The following is a 16002-nucleotide window of genomic DNA, read 5'->3' as shown; positions in this document are numbered from 1 at the left end:
GCGACGGGACGTGTTAATTGGCTTCCTCCCCCCTCCTACGCCCCTCGAGCCACCACGTGGGCGAACCGCCCCGCTAAATACGAGATCGTAAATGTCGCGGAACCTCGCGACAAGACCGGAGGGACAGGTGACGGAGAGTTCTAGGAAAAAGGCAGAACGTTGCTCAAACTTTGGCAAACTTTACTCGCGATTGATCATCGATTTTTCATCGAGGAGCTATGAATTCCCGAGATCAACCCTTAAGTGGACTTACAATCTCAACTGAACTATATCTTACTTAATGTTGATTTCTGCCAAATTGGTAGATGGAAATCAACATTCCTTTAAAGCATTTAAAAAGTAACGAACTAATGGAGGACTACATAAATTTCCAAATAGTTACATCGACATATATTAAACAATATTAGGCTCCAATAATCCATTTAACCCTTTGACTACTAAAAGCGCTTACAAGCACTCAGTCAGTCAATTCATCAAAATTGACCGTAGTCAAATGGTTAAGGGTTAGAGGAATTAAATTCAAGTTCCATGACCAATTGCGGCTACGCTAATTTCCAATCCAAAAGTTCCAATTTTCGTGAACAGCTTCAGGTGTTTGGTCCGCCAGCAAAATTACTGAAATTCTTCAATCCAAAACGATGACCGTACGAAAAAATTAGCGACTCTCGCGGAGGCTGTGTCTGTTATCCGATCGTATGGCACCGTCGTATTCGAGGAACGTACGCATCCATCCCGCGACACGTCACGCAACCACTCAGCGTCTAACAAAAGTATCACCGCGCCGGAGAAAAAAGTCGGACGAAATACGAGGACGGGGTGAAATTTATCGATGACGCGTTCGCGCGCGGCGAATCGTCGCAAATCTTTGGAAACGACGGGTCTCGCGGACAATTTAGAGACGACGGCGACCGGGGCGAGCGAACAGCCACGCGGAGAGGCACGCGCAGAATGTTTCGCGTCACGGGAGCCCCGCCGTACATGGAAAACCATCGACGAGCGCAATCTCTGCCATTGTTTGGTCGCCGCGCGGAACGTGTACACAGCGCGCAATACACTTCTATGGTCGCGTATGAATTATAGTCGGGGTCCGCGCGGGGCTTTTTGTTCCTATGCGCGCGCTTTTGCACGGAATTCGGCCGACGCGTTTCGACGAGGACGGATAATCCCGGTGCCGTCGCGCGTTTTCACGCTATACTTCGACGAAGCACCACCGATGTTCGTCCCTTCGCGATCCAATTTACGTTTAATTTCATTTGGCTGCCTCGTTAGAAGGCTCGACTACCACCAAGACATTCTTTTATTATCGCCGCGACCGACTCCCACTATCGTTACTTCTTAAAAATAACGCAGGGGAAGTGAGACTTTTATATTGAGTAATTTTCAATGTTAATTTTATACCAGAGTCTTTATTATAGATATTTAGATCAAGATCTTTACGTAGATCGCGTACTATCTTGATTTTCAATTATTCTTAACATACAAGAAGATCCAGTCCGCGTTACGGGGACCGCCTAACCGCGAAAGAATTCGCGCCCTGGGTACACCGATCGCCCAAAACCCGAACCTATCGTGAGACAAAAATCTTGGCAAATGAATCTTCGATGGGTCCCTTGTTCAGCGAATATGCAAATTCCCGGGACAGAGAGATATACCTACCGGGCACATTGTATCCAGGCTACTTTAAAAAACAGCCGTGTACAAACCAGTTCCGGTGGAGGTCTACGTGCGTGCACACCTGTGCCTGCCGAGGCGATAAAACTTTCGCTCGATAAGTTCCGGGGCGTTAATGCCGTTACGTATTCGACGACTCGAATAAATACGAAAAACCAGATAGTCGCCGCCGCAGGCAACGGCGGAGCTTCGTTCGAATAAAAACTACTTGTATCAAAATATGCGCACAATTGTATATTAGGTAATTTGCTCTGATAAAATTCAACCTTACGTTTTCGAAATCGTCGATGAATAGAGTCGTACTCTCGAAAATCGAACGACCACGAAGTTTGTTCGTGTTATTGAACAGGTCGTCGAGTTCGAAGAGCAAAAATTACGATACGGGTCTTCCAGCGGGTAGACACGAAAGGATGTTATGTAGTAAACTGTAGATTCGTCGAAGTAGTTGCAACGTCACGATATTAGGATGTTGATTGGGAAGGATTCAAGCACTCAGACATAGATACAAGTATATACTGTAAGGTTTATTCGAAACTGGACACTGATATAAATGTAACAGCCCTTGCACGGTTACTAGTTGTACTTCGCTACTCACAAGACTCAAGGTGTCAACAAATTCGTCATATTCTTAGAGTGACCTTACATTGCTAGGAGTAAAATTGCTATGGGGCCTGCAGTATGACAGTACAATGGAGATTAAAAAATACAGCGTGGTCTGATCCCGGTTGAGAATCGCTGTTGTCACGCTACCGAAACGAGATTCGTACGTGCGGGGGAGTAACCGATCGAAGACGTTGCGTGGAGGAGCGTTTCGAATTTGGCAAGTGGAACCTTGGCGACGGACGTGGCGTCGCGAGCCAACGGAGAGGGACACTTCCTCCGCGGCGGCGAACATCGAATACCTAATCGTACGCCACGTCGACACGGTCCTCCTCCTCGTTCTCGCGCTGGTAGGTGCCAGCCAGCGTTAATGACGCGTGTGTATTAAAAACGCGACCGACTTAAAATAAACGGGGCCTGCTAGAGCCCCCCCTCGGTGATTGATGAGGAAACTCGACGGTCCTCTCTGCGCTCCGACGACCCCTTTTGGAGCACCGATTCCGCGCCGCGGAGTAGACAGAACCGACTAAATCCTACGCGGGAACGGATACCTCGACGATTTGTGCTCGCCTCGTTTGCGCGACGGGCGCACAAAGCGAGGCGACATCGCGCCGAATCTGGCTTCCTCTTCCTTTTGCGACGCGAGGAGATCACAGGGCTCTCGTGAGTCACTTGGGTGAAAAGTGAGACCGGTTTCGCGAAACCGTGTCACTTTGTTTTATAATTGCGAGGCCCCGAGTCTTCCTTCGACGTTCAATCCTCCCGTTAACGCGGGATCTCCGCCCTGCGATTGTTATAGTCCCTTTTGGTCACATTCGAGGAGTCGGTCGCGTCTCTCCTCTACCGAACGCGTTTAGCTAAAACGGTTCTATCGTTCATCTAACTTGCAGGCGATTACTCACGGAAAGATACACGCGCGGATACTCCTCTAACGATCTAGTTAGAAGCAATGATCACGTACTGTTACTCCCACTCGCGTTACAACCGTATCTCCGGAGCCCCTAGCAGCGATCTAAGCTTCGGATCGTCCGAAACAAAAGAAGTAATTATTACTATTGGCTTCAAGATTAAGTAATTCGAAAAAAATTCGAGTTATTTATCAATCGTCGTAATGGACCTCGATGCCAGTGGTTAATTAGACGGCAGAACACCTGCAAGGAAAAAAATTACCATCCCATAACTGGAAACTACGCATTCGTTCTTCCCACGTGATTTTTTCCCGCGCTCGATCCGGCAAAAAGCGGAAGATTAATGCGTTCAGCGAGCCAAGACTCGCGGGACGATCGACGTTACAAATTACGCGCGATATCGCCGATGCGCAGATGGATCCTCGCGCGATCGATCGCCGCCTGCGCCGGACTCGCTCCGATGGCAATTAATTATAAATAATTAGACGCGATTCGTTAAAATATCCGGAATAATTCGTGACAGTTTCGGGCGGCGTTAACGATCGCCTGCCAGACAAACGACCAAACGGCTCCCTTCTGTCATCCGCCTTCGTCTACGCCACGGAAAGAACCGACGCGTCACCAAGATCGTTACGTTGACGAATTCGTGGCTCCCTAAGAGCGACGGAAGTCACGTGGTGGCGCCTCCGGAGCGTCGCGACACCCACGCGTCCATCCCCTTTCGTTGTTCGATTCTCGACAAACGCCTCGAGCTGGCGTCTCAATCTCGTCTCGTGATTTCTCACATCATATTCTTCGTATGGAATAATTCTTCGTTCGATAGAAATTCCTAAGTATTTGGTCTTTTGGTAACTCTTAGATCTACTATTAAAAGTTTCAGTTTATAACAATATTTATTTCAACTGATATTTAACCCTTTGCACTCCGAAGAATTCATTTTGATAGAAGTAACTAGCTACTCGAATTTTTCCCCTAGAGAAATTTATAAACATTAATAATTTACAATTTCTTCATTTGTTTTGTTAATCAGTGTTACTATACATAAAGCTTAAATCGAGTTGTGGTGTATTGGAGTGCCATTGGAGTGCGAAGGGTTAATTTGGAGTAGATTCAAACCATCGACGCGCACAAAATCTGATCAAAAAGTTCGAGATCGTCAATAAATCATGATAAAAATAATCTACGAATCTGAGTTACTCCTTCTGCTAGGAATTGGCCAACTTTCGTTCGATAAAGTCGACGGAGAACACGCACAGAACCGTTGTAAACGATTCGAATGCTACGCGGGGATTTTGTTGCGAATTAAGTAGTTTCCAGGCGATTACCACGAAATTATAATGGTAAATAATTAATGGGATTGCATTTTGTCCACCTCTGACCGCGTCTGCAGCGTTGCAGCACTGTTTGAAAATGGGAACGAATACGGATAAACGTACCAGCCGTCCAACAATGATACGAGGATATCGATCAACGAAACAAACCGATTCGGGAACTCCGTCGAGTTCGACGGACTCAAAGGATAGCATACAACGGGGCGTTTCTTTGGAGCACAGATAAACTCGGCTCGAAGAATTAAATCGTCCGCAGCGACGGATCTCCGGAGCCGCGTTTCGCGTTCGACTTCCATTCATCTCGCGCGGACCGGCCAATGTTGATTTATTTCGACGATCTATTTCGCGTGGCTCATACATTTTAACGCGTGCATCCTTCACCGCGGACCAGCCGATCCGTCATGATCTACGGATCAATACGATTCCGTTCGCGATTTCATCGAACCAGTCTGCAACCCAGAACTGCTCCTAAATGCGCAGAACTCGCCGTGTTTGCGATTTTTGTTAATCGTAAATATTCAAGCGTCCCGAAAAATAATGCCTCGAGACCTCAATTTATCAACCCCCCGCGCGGACCAGCCCTTAACGCTATTGAACTTTTAAAATTGATAGATATCCCTGTACGAAATTTTGTTTCGTTATATACTATTTGAGTAAATATCTGCCCGGCTCTGAGTCGGTTTAATCTTGCGGGGACCAAGTTACCCGTGATCTATGAATCGATAAAAGTCACGCGTCTTCGATTTCGATGAACCAGGCCAGAAGTTGCGAAAGAAACAGGAAAAAGGGGGGTCTAACGACGAGGTTCGTTGGAAATGGCGACAGATCTTCTAAACGGGGCCCAAGAGGAGCGACATCAAAGGCGAGGAACGTCTGCTCGTTGCTGTTTCGAGGATACCGCGAGCAGCCGGTGGGAAAATATCATAAATCCACTTTGACGCTTCGCGCCTCGACGCTGTTGTGACGCTCGATGTCGTTCCCTCCCTTCTGTGCCCTCCGTTTCTCTCGCTCCGCGGCGATTCTCTCATAATAAACGTCATTTATTTATACACACCGCGGAGCGGTCGAAACGAGGGTGGAGGAAAGATCGACGGCTACACCGTCCGGGGAAAAACGCGATACGATCGTAAATCGCGCGCGACCCGATCTACAGGGTGTCCCAACTTCGAAAACGTCCCTCGGATATCTTTGCTATTTCAATTAATAGGATCTGTTCGTTTAGATCGTGGTACAGCCTCGTTCGTAGAACCCAAACATTTCCAGATCTTTGGCACACATAATAATTCAAAAATGACAATTGTAAGATGGTCCCTCGCTAACGTTCGCCACTCTTTCCCTCGATATCGTTTGCAGAGTCATTAACAAATCAGCTACAATACGAAAATCACGTAATTTTTTAAAACAAACTACATACTTTGACTCCCGAACGATTTTAGAGCCTGTAGTACAAACAAACGTTGAACGTTTTTCTCTGTTTCGTTTGGAATAGTACACCTCCCTCGATAACATTCGCGTCGCGAAATTGGCTACTCTATTCCACCATAAAAGAATCGTACATTCAAAGAAACGAAGATAATCTTAAAGCCCGCTCGGTTCCGTCAACCACGAAGAATTTATCGTTGCTTTGCAACCCTCTCGAAGCCGTACAACTTCTCTGAAGCTTCATCCTATTATTTAAGATAGCACGGACATTCAGGTGGGCCGTTCCTAGCAGGACACCCCGTACGTTTCACGGACGCAGCGCGCACGTGGAAAACAAACATTAATAGAACGACAGTTAGTCACCCTCGGGTGACATAACCTCCCCCTTCTCGGGAGGGGAGGGTACCGGTGTATTACTAATTATGTTACGACGTCGCGTCGCGGCCGTGTCACAACAAGCGTCGCCGGATGTAGCCAGCTTTTCGGTGGATATAAAAGCTTCCTCGTTGAATTACGATTGTCGTGGCGGACGATCAAAGCCCGCGACTCGAGCTTTGACTTTCACGAGCCCCCCCCGTTGTCGCTACGTACTAACGATACTAATCGGGGATTCAACTTTGGCTTAATTGTCTCCAAATTGTAATAAAATTCTATCAAAGTCGATATTGCTTATCACAATAAATAGGGGTAAAATATAAATAAATATTCCTTCGTGGTTTCAGGCCATCTTCGTTCTCTTACCTAAGAAGAATTCATTTTTGATTAATATTATTTCCAACTTATTTCGTCTAATTCGTCCTACCAAAAAATTTGTAAGTATTATCGCGACCTCTACAAAAAAACACGCGTTGTTGAATCGACGACAGAAATTCAATTATACCAAATAAGCGATCGAGAACGCGTAAGAACGCAAGAGGAACATATTGGCTAAATCTTTTTCACGATCCTCCGTGTACGTAATTCACGCGTTTCACGGGTGTTCGTGTCGTATCGTTAAATAACAGGTCCGCGAGATGGTATCTAAATTGTCATGAAATTAGCATCGTCGACGATCGAGGAATCGTTGGAATCGAAAGAAACGCGATCCGGACGTAGACGGACTGCGGCGATCCTTTAATTGCGCTTTTTACGGTCAATTATCTCGTTAGAAGACGGTATCCCGCTGCTTTCAGAATGTTAATCCAAGGAGCGATCGGGGTCCCCATGCCGGTTACGAGAACCGTTTCTTTTCACGATATCGCTCGTCCCGCGGTCCTATAATCGACGTAGCGCGAGTGGACGGGGGACAGGGGCGAGATCCGAACGAGAACTTTTTCACCTGGGCCCCGACGGAACACCGGGAACCCCGCTGGCGTAATTAACATTCGGCACGTTTAGCCAGTCCTCGAGGAGCTTCTTGCCACCGCGTGTCCTCCTCCTCCCCCTCGTTCTGGCCAGACACTGATTGAGACGTGACCGCGGGATGACGTGCCTGCGACTTATACTCCGGCTGCTCTCTAGTCGCGTGTGTATATCCTTGCGAGGACATGCTTTCCGGGTCGATGACACCGCCCCGAGGAGATCCTTGAATCCTTCAGGCCTGGCTTTTCGATCGGGTCTACGTAGGACGAACTGTTAACCCTTTAAGGACATACGTTGGCTCGTACGAATGCGTCGACCGTAACCGATGACCCATCGCGACGTGCATACTAAGCAAACGGGTCCGAACTATTGGGATTTAATCACTGGTAATTATTTATTAGCCTAACGGGGATGAGGACTTCTTTGGCGCGACGAACGAGCACGCGGTGCCCCATATCTCTTTGGACATAGTTCGATAGCATTCTTCGAACCATAGAAATTATCGAGAGCAGCGGTGTATGACGTTTCCTTCTAATTTCGGGCTAATAACCAAGCGTCTTCCATTTGCATCGGTCCCTCCGTATCTGTCGTCGAGGCAAATAAATTTCGTCGCTCCGACCCCCGGGGACAAGTAGCCCGCAACAAAGGTTCCCTGCGTCCCCCCATCCTCCGCATCGGCGGAGGGAACCGGGGCACGCAACCTGCATCGAACGACGTCCCGAGGATTGATTCGTCATCCATCGGGGGCCGCGGCTAGCCTGTTTTTGCCCGCGATCCCCCGACTAGTCACCAGTCATCTTCCACGTCGTAGTTTTCGTGTTCTTGTCCGGAGTCGTGGCTCGGTTCGAGTCGTTTAATTAAATACAGTTTTTCATCGTCAGGCCGAATCCGCGGCCAACCCGCTGGGACGGGGGGGCAGCCGCGAGCTACCATCGCCGGCAAATAAATCAAAAGGGAAACCGGCGTTGGACGAGCCCGGAGTCGCCGCGTCGGCTTCCTGGAAGGCAAACACGAGTCGCCGATATAATTAGTGGCCGCGCGTGTCCGATCGTTTCCCTCTCGATCGACCTCTCGCGGGAGCCGCTCTGAAAACCGTCAACGATCCATTTATCGATACCGTGTTTAGCCTGCTACCACTCTCCAAGTTCGAATTTTAATAGTCTAGAAAGAGGTATTGAGGTATTCGACATTTTCAGGTCGAGTTGAAATTATATTTTACAGTGTACCTCGCTTTCGCGATTCTTGGAATAGTACACCTTCCTCGAGGGATCGTAGCAATGGCCCTCAAGAGACAAATGTGTTCTAAAGATTGACTGATAGAAAGAACCTTTATTTTTATAAAAAGACTGCCTCTACGTTCTTAAAATCGTGCTTAATCGTTTGTATATGCTTTCGTTTCGCCTCCATGGAAATTCAGGCAGGTTCGACGTTCGTCACAATGGGAGAAAACGTCCATCGTAGGAGTTTATAAAAGTTCGGAAGAGATTAAAAGTTCCCCTGGTTGTCAGGCTCGCCTCGAAACAGGGGACCGTCCCACGGGGTCGTTATAATGATTGATGTCTTTCATATCCAAAACCGTCTCCGGACGAATGTTCTAATGCCCCGCTTCGCCAGACATCGTTTTACACGCTGCAGCGCCTCGTATAACGTACGCGGACTGAAAACCGGGAAACATTAAGCTGCTGGAAATATCTTACCTCGGTGTCAACCTACTTTCTTCCATACTCGTTGATTCGATATTAATTTCCACTTCTAACGCCGTAAAAGTAGGTTCGAAACAGGACTTTTCACTGACCACTTAACTCCTTAACGCTCATATTTTTCTCAGTTTTCTTTATTGAATTTGTTTCCAACAATGTTGCCATCTTTTAACCGTTAGATTGAACAAATATCGTTTTCCAAAGCAATCAGACTCTGGCATGAACGTTAAGGGTTTAAAGGAACTGAATAGAAACGTGGGTCAGAAGCGACCCGTCCTCGAGGTCTCGTTAGGAGCACCGGTGGAATATATTGCACCGTGAATCGCGTTTCCTCCGGTGGGCCCGTGATCCTGCGAAATTCCAAGGCCCATCAGCGTTCGCCCGAAACGATTAAATAAGTCATATCGTCGCGGACCCTAACGAAGCGCCGCGGCATCCTCGCGGACAGCGTCGAGTCGGCGTCGTCTGTCGCGGTTGTCGGCTGCCAGTGAGCCAGCTTCTTTTTCCTGCACGTTCTTCCATTCTCCCGAGATATCCGTGGCCCCTTATTCCTCTACGCGTGCTTCGGACGCAGTATTTATAAACAAGAGAGAGAAAGATCCGACATCGAGGCGTCTTCTCCTCCCCCTATGGAAACTCGGTCCCGTAAACGTAGATTTCTACCGAGAAAATATTTAATTCAAACAACGAGTGGTTTCGTAATAAATTTTCTGTATTACGAAAGATTATTAGTTTATATTTCTGCAGGAAGGATAGTCCTCGTTTTAATCGTACCGCTACTTCCGTCGCATAAACTTGCCTCGCGCGTCACGATACGTGGATATCTACGATCTCCACGACACTAATAGTAAACGCTTCGCGAAGTAAGAAGTTGGCAAGTACGTGAAATATTAAGAAAACCGTTCGCGTTCGGAACGCGTTTGCCCGGTACGATAGTATTTTCGCTTCCTGTGCTCGATCGCAATCAAGGAAACAGCTATCTCCATATCGCTCTGATCTAACCAGGGAAAAGTAGGATAGCGTGAAGCCTAGTATGTTAATTCACGAATCCGAGGAGCCACGTACACGGTATTAAATATCAACGTCGAAAGCGGAAAGTAATAAGGGGCGTCTGTTCTGCGGACAAGCGCTCTAACCGCGATTGAACCGTCCACCGGACAGATTCGCTCTCTCTAAACCTAATATCCGAATAGCCGACGAACAATTACCGTTTCGCGTAACAATGCTGTCTCGTTGTCGCGGCGTTATCGCTGTCGGTCGTTAATTCAGCTTTTAACCGTGGCCGGCGTGTGTTTCTCATCGGATTCCTCGGGAAACGCTCGGAGACAGGCCCGTTAACCGCTTAAAAATTGATTCTATACCGGGTGGCGCGTCCGTCCTCGTTCCCCCTGGCGAGGATCTCTACGGTTCTCTAAACTGTAGCCGCTTTGACAGACTGGCGGCTGGCGTGAAAACGCTCGCCAATTAACCCGTGGTGAATTATGCGCCGCCCCTTGCCCACTAATTTAGTAGGTGACTTATGTCGTACTTGCCAGCCGACAAGCCCCCGACGAATTCGAGTACCTCGCTGAACGCTCAGCTTCCATCCGCCTCTTCTTTTTCCTCCTATTCTCCTTCAGCTTCTACGACCTCTCCCTGGCTCCTCTTCTGAACGTCCCTCCGCCTCGTACGGTCCGCCACACAAGAGCGTAACCGCGATATTTCCACGCGAAAATTATCTGTACTTGTTTATTATACGGATTAAAATTCCATTAGCGTGCAAAAGAAAATATTATATTTTTACAATCGAGGCGGCATAAAATAGAATCGATATCGAAACTTTTAATTTAATTACGAATCGTAAACCAGAGTTTTGAACGAGGAAATTTTTAATATTATATACTCGACACTGGGAGCCACGAATGAATTTACAGAAATATCGGCACTTTGTATTCAGCGACGGAAAATTATTATTCTAGTTCTCTACCTACTAATTCATACTCTATCTTCCAATCCTTTCCTATTAATCGACGTAAACACGCTCTGCTCGCAGCAGACATTAACACGAAATACGAAACTGCAAACAATCGGGTCAATCGACTAGGCAAGAGTGCCTAAAGAATAATGGAAACGGAGGTGTAGACATAAAATTCTCCGAAAGACCGTGCTTCGTTATACGATGACACAGTAGTGTCCGTTGCGTGAATGGTGTTAATAATGAATCCAATCATGTCCATTAACGATTATGGCTTGGCAACGTCTCGGCGTGCTTTCTATAAATGTTTCCGCGTATGAAACGGGTAACGACCTCCATATCGTACGAATATGATGCGTTAGTGCCTTCGATGATAAACTGCGGCTTCCTCGAGGCTGTTGCCTCGTGATTCATTCATTTTTTATAGGATTCAGACGAAGGTGAAGAATCTCGTCAATTTTACCAGGTGTCAGACTCCATATTTACAATTATAAAACGCGTAAATATTATTTTTTCAGGTACAAATATATATAAATTTTAATGCAATAAAAATACGTGCAACGTTTGCAATGTTGAAACTAATAAACGAGATTCAGAATTATTTCCAGTGCTCCCAACAATTTAGCGAATACGCGTGTTTAAATTATTACACCGTATTCCCACTGGACACGAGATTTTGTAAACATAGTCACGCTCTTGTGTGACAGGCTGTATGCACCTTCTAGTTTCTCCGTCGACGACGAAGTGGCCCCGGTTGTCGCGCAGCAGCCGGACATCCGGCAACTCCCGGGTGCCTCCTTTGATGTCTTTGAGCGGGCGAATTCGCGGGATCGTACGCCGAATGAAATATCGCCGTGGCTCTTTCTGTTTTCGTCGTCGTCGGCGCGTTTCGAGGGAACCTGGCCTCCCGGATACGACGCGTAGACGCCAGGTTACGAAGGATTACTCCGGCCTCTGGCAGCAATCGGTTTATTGCCAGATCCGAACTCGCACCTTTCGACGCGGTCCTTTGGTCTTTAGCCGTGGAAGCTGTCGCGAGATCGTGACAAATACCGGCAGCCTCGACGAAAGCCTCGTTCCGGGACCAGGAACTTCGGAGTATACCATGTGTTCCAAATTAAATTAATTTCTTTCGAAATGGTAACATTTACTTCCAGCAGTTTTTCAACGAATCTCGCGGGTGGCCAGAAGATAACGTAATTCGAGGGAACGATATCAGGGGCGAATATGGTGAAAATTTGGTAATAAAACTGGCGAAAGTACGATTTGGGTTTGTATACGAGCCCGGGGGCGGAAGAAAGAGCTGAACGAGCAGGGATCTTCGGAGCGTTCCAAACTCGAAGACTTATTTCACGAGCTGACAAACAAACGAGTTTCGCAAAAGTTGGACGGTCGGCGGATTTCCAACCAGTAGACTCGCGTAGCGGACGAAGAACCGCGGCGGAAGGGAACGGACACGCGACTTTTTCAAGTAATCGCGCGGGAAGTGGAAGAGTTACTGCCCGCCGTTGGTATTCGGCCATACGATGGTTTATTCAGGAACAATAGACTGTCCGCCGTATCCGGGACCTACGTCGAAGAGGAGCGGCCGCATCAAACATTCGATACCGAGGCCACAAATCGGAAAGCCAGACGTCGACGATATATTATGATCGTCACGGACGTCCCCGACGTTCTTTACCGATTCAGCTGCTGTTACCCGGCAGCAGAAAAAAAAAAGGAAAAGGCGATCTCGTTCTCAGAAATTTCCCCGTGGCCTCTTTACTTCGTATCGCGTCCTTCTGCGAGATCTTTTCCCTTAGATCTCCATCGATGACACGGAGATCACCAGGCGATTATATACCTCCTAATATCTCCTAAACTAATGCTTTTTTTGTAGAGAATATCAAGGTGCATTCAATGATACGATAAAAAATATATGATTTCATTTATAAAAACATTAATGATCTTCGTGTATCCTCTACAGGTCGACCTACGGAAAAACTACTATCGTCAAAATGTGCCCCTTTCGAAATCAATTAACTTCGCTTGAAACATTTTTTGGCTACGCGTAATAATAATAATAACGTGAATCTAAATGACAATATACGGTTACTTGCCCTGTATAAGCGTTCGATTTCGATTTCTTCGAGAACGAAGCTCGAATATCGTTACTCGATATTTTTCTCGTGTTTTACAACGAGGAATCGCCTGTGTCCAGCTTCTAGGTCCTCCCAGTCGTGGAAATGTCCTTGACCCGCGAAAACCCTCGACGAGGAACGCAGATGGTCGGTCGAACCGGGTCCCGGGTCCCTTTTCCCTGTCGCGTATCTTCGCGTCGAAAGGTAGCGTGGCCGTGTAGGTGGTGAATAATGAATGGCAACGTCGAAACAACTTGCTGGACCAGCGTCGAGGACGCGGATCAGGAGGACACGGCGTGTACGTACGAGAGGTTCGGGGCCTGGGACGGACGCAGTTACGGCGCGAGTTCCGGGTGGAACGACATGAAAAATTAACGGGCTCGCGTTTTGACGTCGCGTCAAACTTTCGTTGTGCGGGTGATAGATCGTCCCGCGACCGTGTAGATTACTCTCGCCGCGCCTCGAAGCGTACCAGCGTAACGGAGAATGCGATGGAACAGATGGAGGCGGACAGAGAGGTAGTCGAAACGAGTGGGAACGAAAGACGGTTTTGAATTTCTCTCTTAACGAGCATTGGACAAATCCGAATTTTACGAGCGACACTCGCCGGGCACTGTCCGCTACCTGTCGACTCCGACGACGAATCTGCCCGGGCTAAGCATTTTTTGGAAGATTTATTGCCGCCCCGGTGGCCGCTAACAAACGCGCCGCTTTCCTCGTCACCGCGGATACCCGCCGTCCCTCGTTTATGCAACTTTTCAAAACCTCCACGCGGATTATTCGCCGGGGGTCGACAACTTTTTAGCAACGCGTCGGTACGTCCACCCCTCCCAACCAAAATGTCCACCGTTCGTTCGACGACCGTATCTCAAAAGCGTATAAATTTCTTTCTTTCTTTCTTTTAAATGCTCGGTTCGTTTGTATTTAGTAGTATTGTTATTACAGTCACTGCTCAGACCTGTCAATATACGAATCTCTGCAAACAGTACAGGAGTCTCAAAGCCGAACTGACAGCAGTTTCGCGTAGCCACCCCCCGGGTTGGTTTCGATCAAACGGCGTAATAAAAAAAAAAAGTTGAAAAGACGCGGAAGCCTAATAAAACTCTTTCCCGCCCACGGCCCCGTTAATTACCATAAGTTAATTACAACGACGCGAAAGCTCCGTCAGCCACCCCCCGTCGACGGCTCTCGGGGTACTTCCACCCCTCGTCGCGTACATAAGCGCACACATAAACCGTGCGCGTGGAAAATATACGTGTGCCCCGAGTATGTATCGCATCGACGCGAGAACTTGCCACCCGATCCTCTCTGCCTACCCCTCGCCCGCCCCCGTTCATATTTACGAGGCGAACTTTGCTTTAAGCCTGCCGATGTTTTAACTTTATCGCGACCGAAGTATGATTTTACGAGAAGCCCGCGGGCTAAATATGCCCGCGTCGTAAAATTAACGGCGTTTCCTTAAAGGAGTCCGGCATGCTTGCGTTAAAACTCGATAAAAGCCAATAAAGCATCGCCACGGAGAGCAGTTTAGTATAGTTTATCGCCTCTTCCCCGCCACGGAGTCACGGAGGCGTCCCGGCTGACCGCTGCCAACCTGCGCGCCCATTTGCAGCCTCCTCGGATAAGACTTACGAGGATTCCGCGGAAGACGGGTTCGAGGACCTCGCGACCCACAGGACGAAAACTCTTCGTCCGTTCGTCGAGACGATCTAGCGATCCGCTGTTAATTTTTATCGCTCGACTGGACGGTCGCCCGGAGGCCAGTAAATGTCTTGCAACAATTTAGGAACGTGGACGCTGCTGGGCTCCTTCATGGAAACGCCGTTGACCTTCTCGACTTATTTTCAAATAGTATATCGTGCTCGTTGCAAACGATTCTAGCTAAATATCTAAAATTATTACAAGAGATTGTCATCTTCATCAAGGAACTCGGAGTATCGATAGTAGACCTATTCGAAACGAGAGCTCGATAACGACCGATCAGAACAGCAGTCGTCAGAACGCAGAGACGTGGGGAGGACACTGCTAGGAACAGGCGCCATTAATCGCGGTTTATTCCATCGAATCGTTGCACGCTCTAAGGGTGTTCCCACAGTATCCGCGTGTACTTGCACGATAAGTGGTCGATTATCGTCTGTCCTCGAGCGGTAATGCCGCTAAAAACTGCATCCCCGTCGTCGGCAGATAGTGTTGTCTCAGTTAGTACCCCGCGACACGATCATTTTACAACTGGGCTACTATACTGGTAATGGGTCGGTTTATCTGCGACAGGTACTGGTCGCCCGTGGGGATACTCTGCCTTAGCGTTCCCTCTATACACCTGCATTTTTGCACATCGGTATCTTTACGATGGCATAAAACGGGTTTACTGGGCAATTTAAATGCCGTTCGCGGCACTAACGGCGCGCCGGAATACATTTTTGTATTTCTAAAATTAGACTTTCGCCCCTAACGCCAACAGGGAGCCACACGGGGGTTTCCGGGACGCTTCGAGAGTCCCTACTTTATTAAAAAAAGGTATCCTATTTTTTGTATTAACCCCACTGTCGTTACCTTCTTCGTCCCCGATTCAGAGGCGGGTCGGAATTGAAACGTAAACGGAAGCGTTCCATCACCCATCGAGCGTTTTCCCTAGATATAACCCGGGCGGGGACCGAGCGGGCAACGTTGCAAGAAGCCAAACGAAAAGGGATGTCCACATAACTCTGCGGGATCTAGCGAGAGGACCGAGAAGGAAGGACCCCCACAACCCTTTGAAGGTTTATGCCGATTCAGGAACGAGTTGATTCATGAAGACGGGATGGACCTCCTTGGGATCCGCGGCTCGGTGCCCCCAAGGCCGTGGCGGGTGGTCCCGCGGCTTGATTTCTTGTTTCCTCCACCACGACCGATCTTGGCCGGTGCGTCGTTCTCCTCCGTTCCTCCCGGCTGCCGTGCTGGCGGAAACGAGACGGA

This window comes from Colletes latitarsis, chromosome 6 (assembly GCF_051014445.1).
Source record: "Colletes latitarsis isolate SP2378_abdomen chromosome 6, iyColLati1, whole genome shotgun sequence".
Classification (NCBI taxonomy): domain Eukaryota; kingdom Metazoa; phylum Arthropoda; class Insecta; order Hymenoptera; family Colletidae; genus Colletes; species Colletes latitarsis.
Note: the sequence above shows the minus strand (reverse complement) of the source record.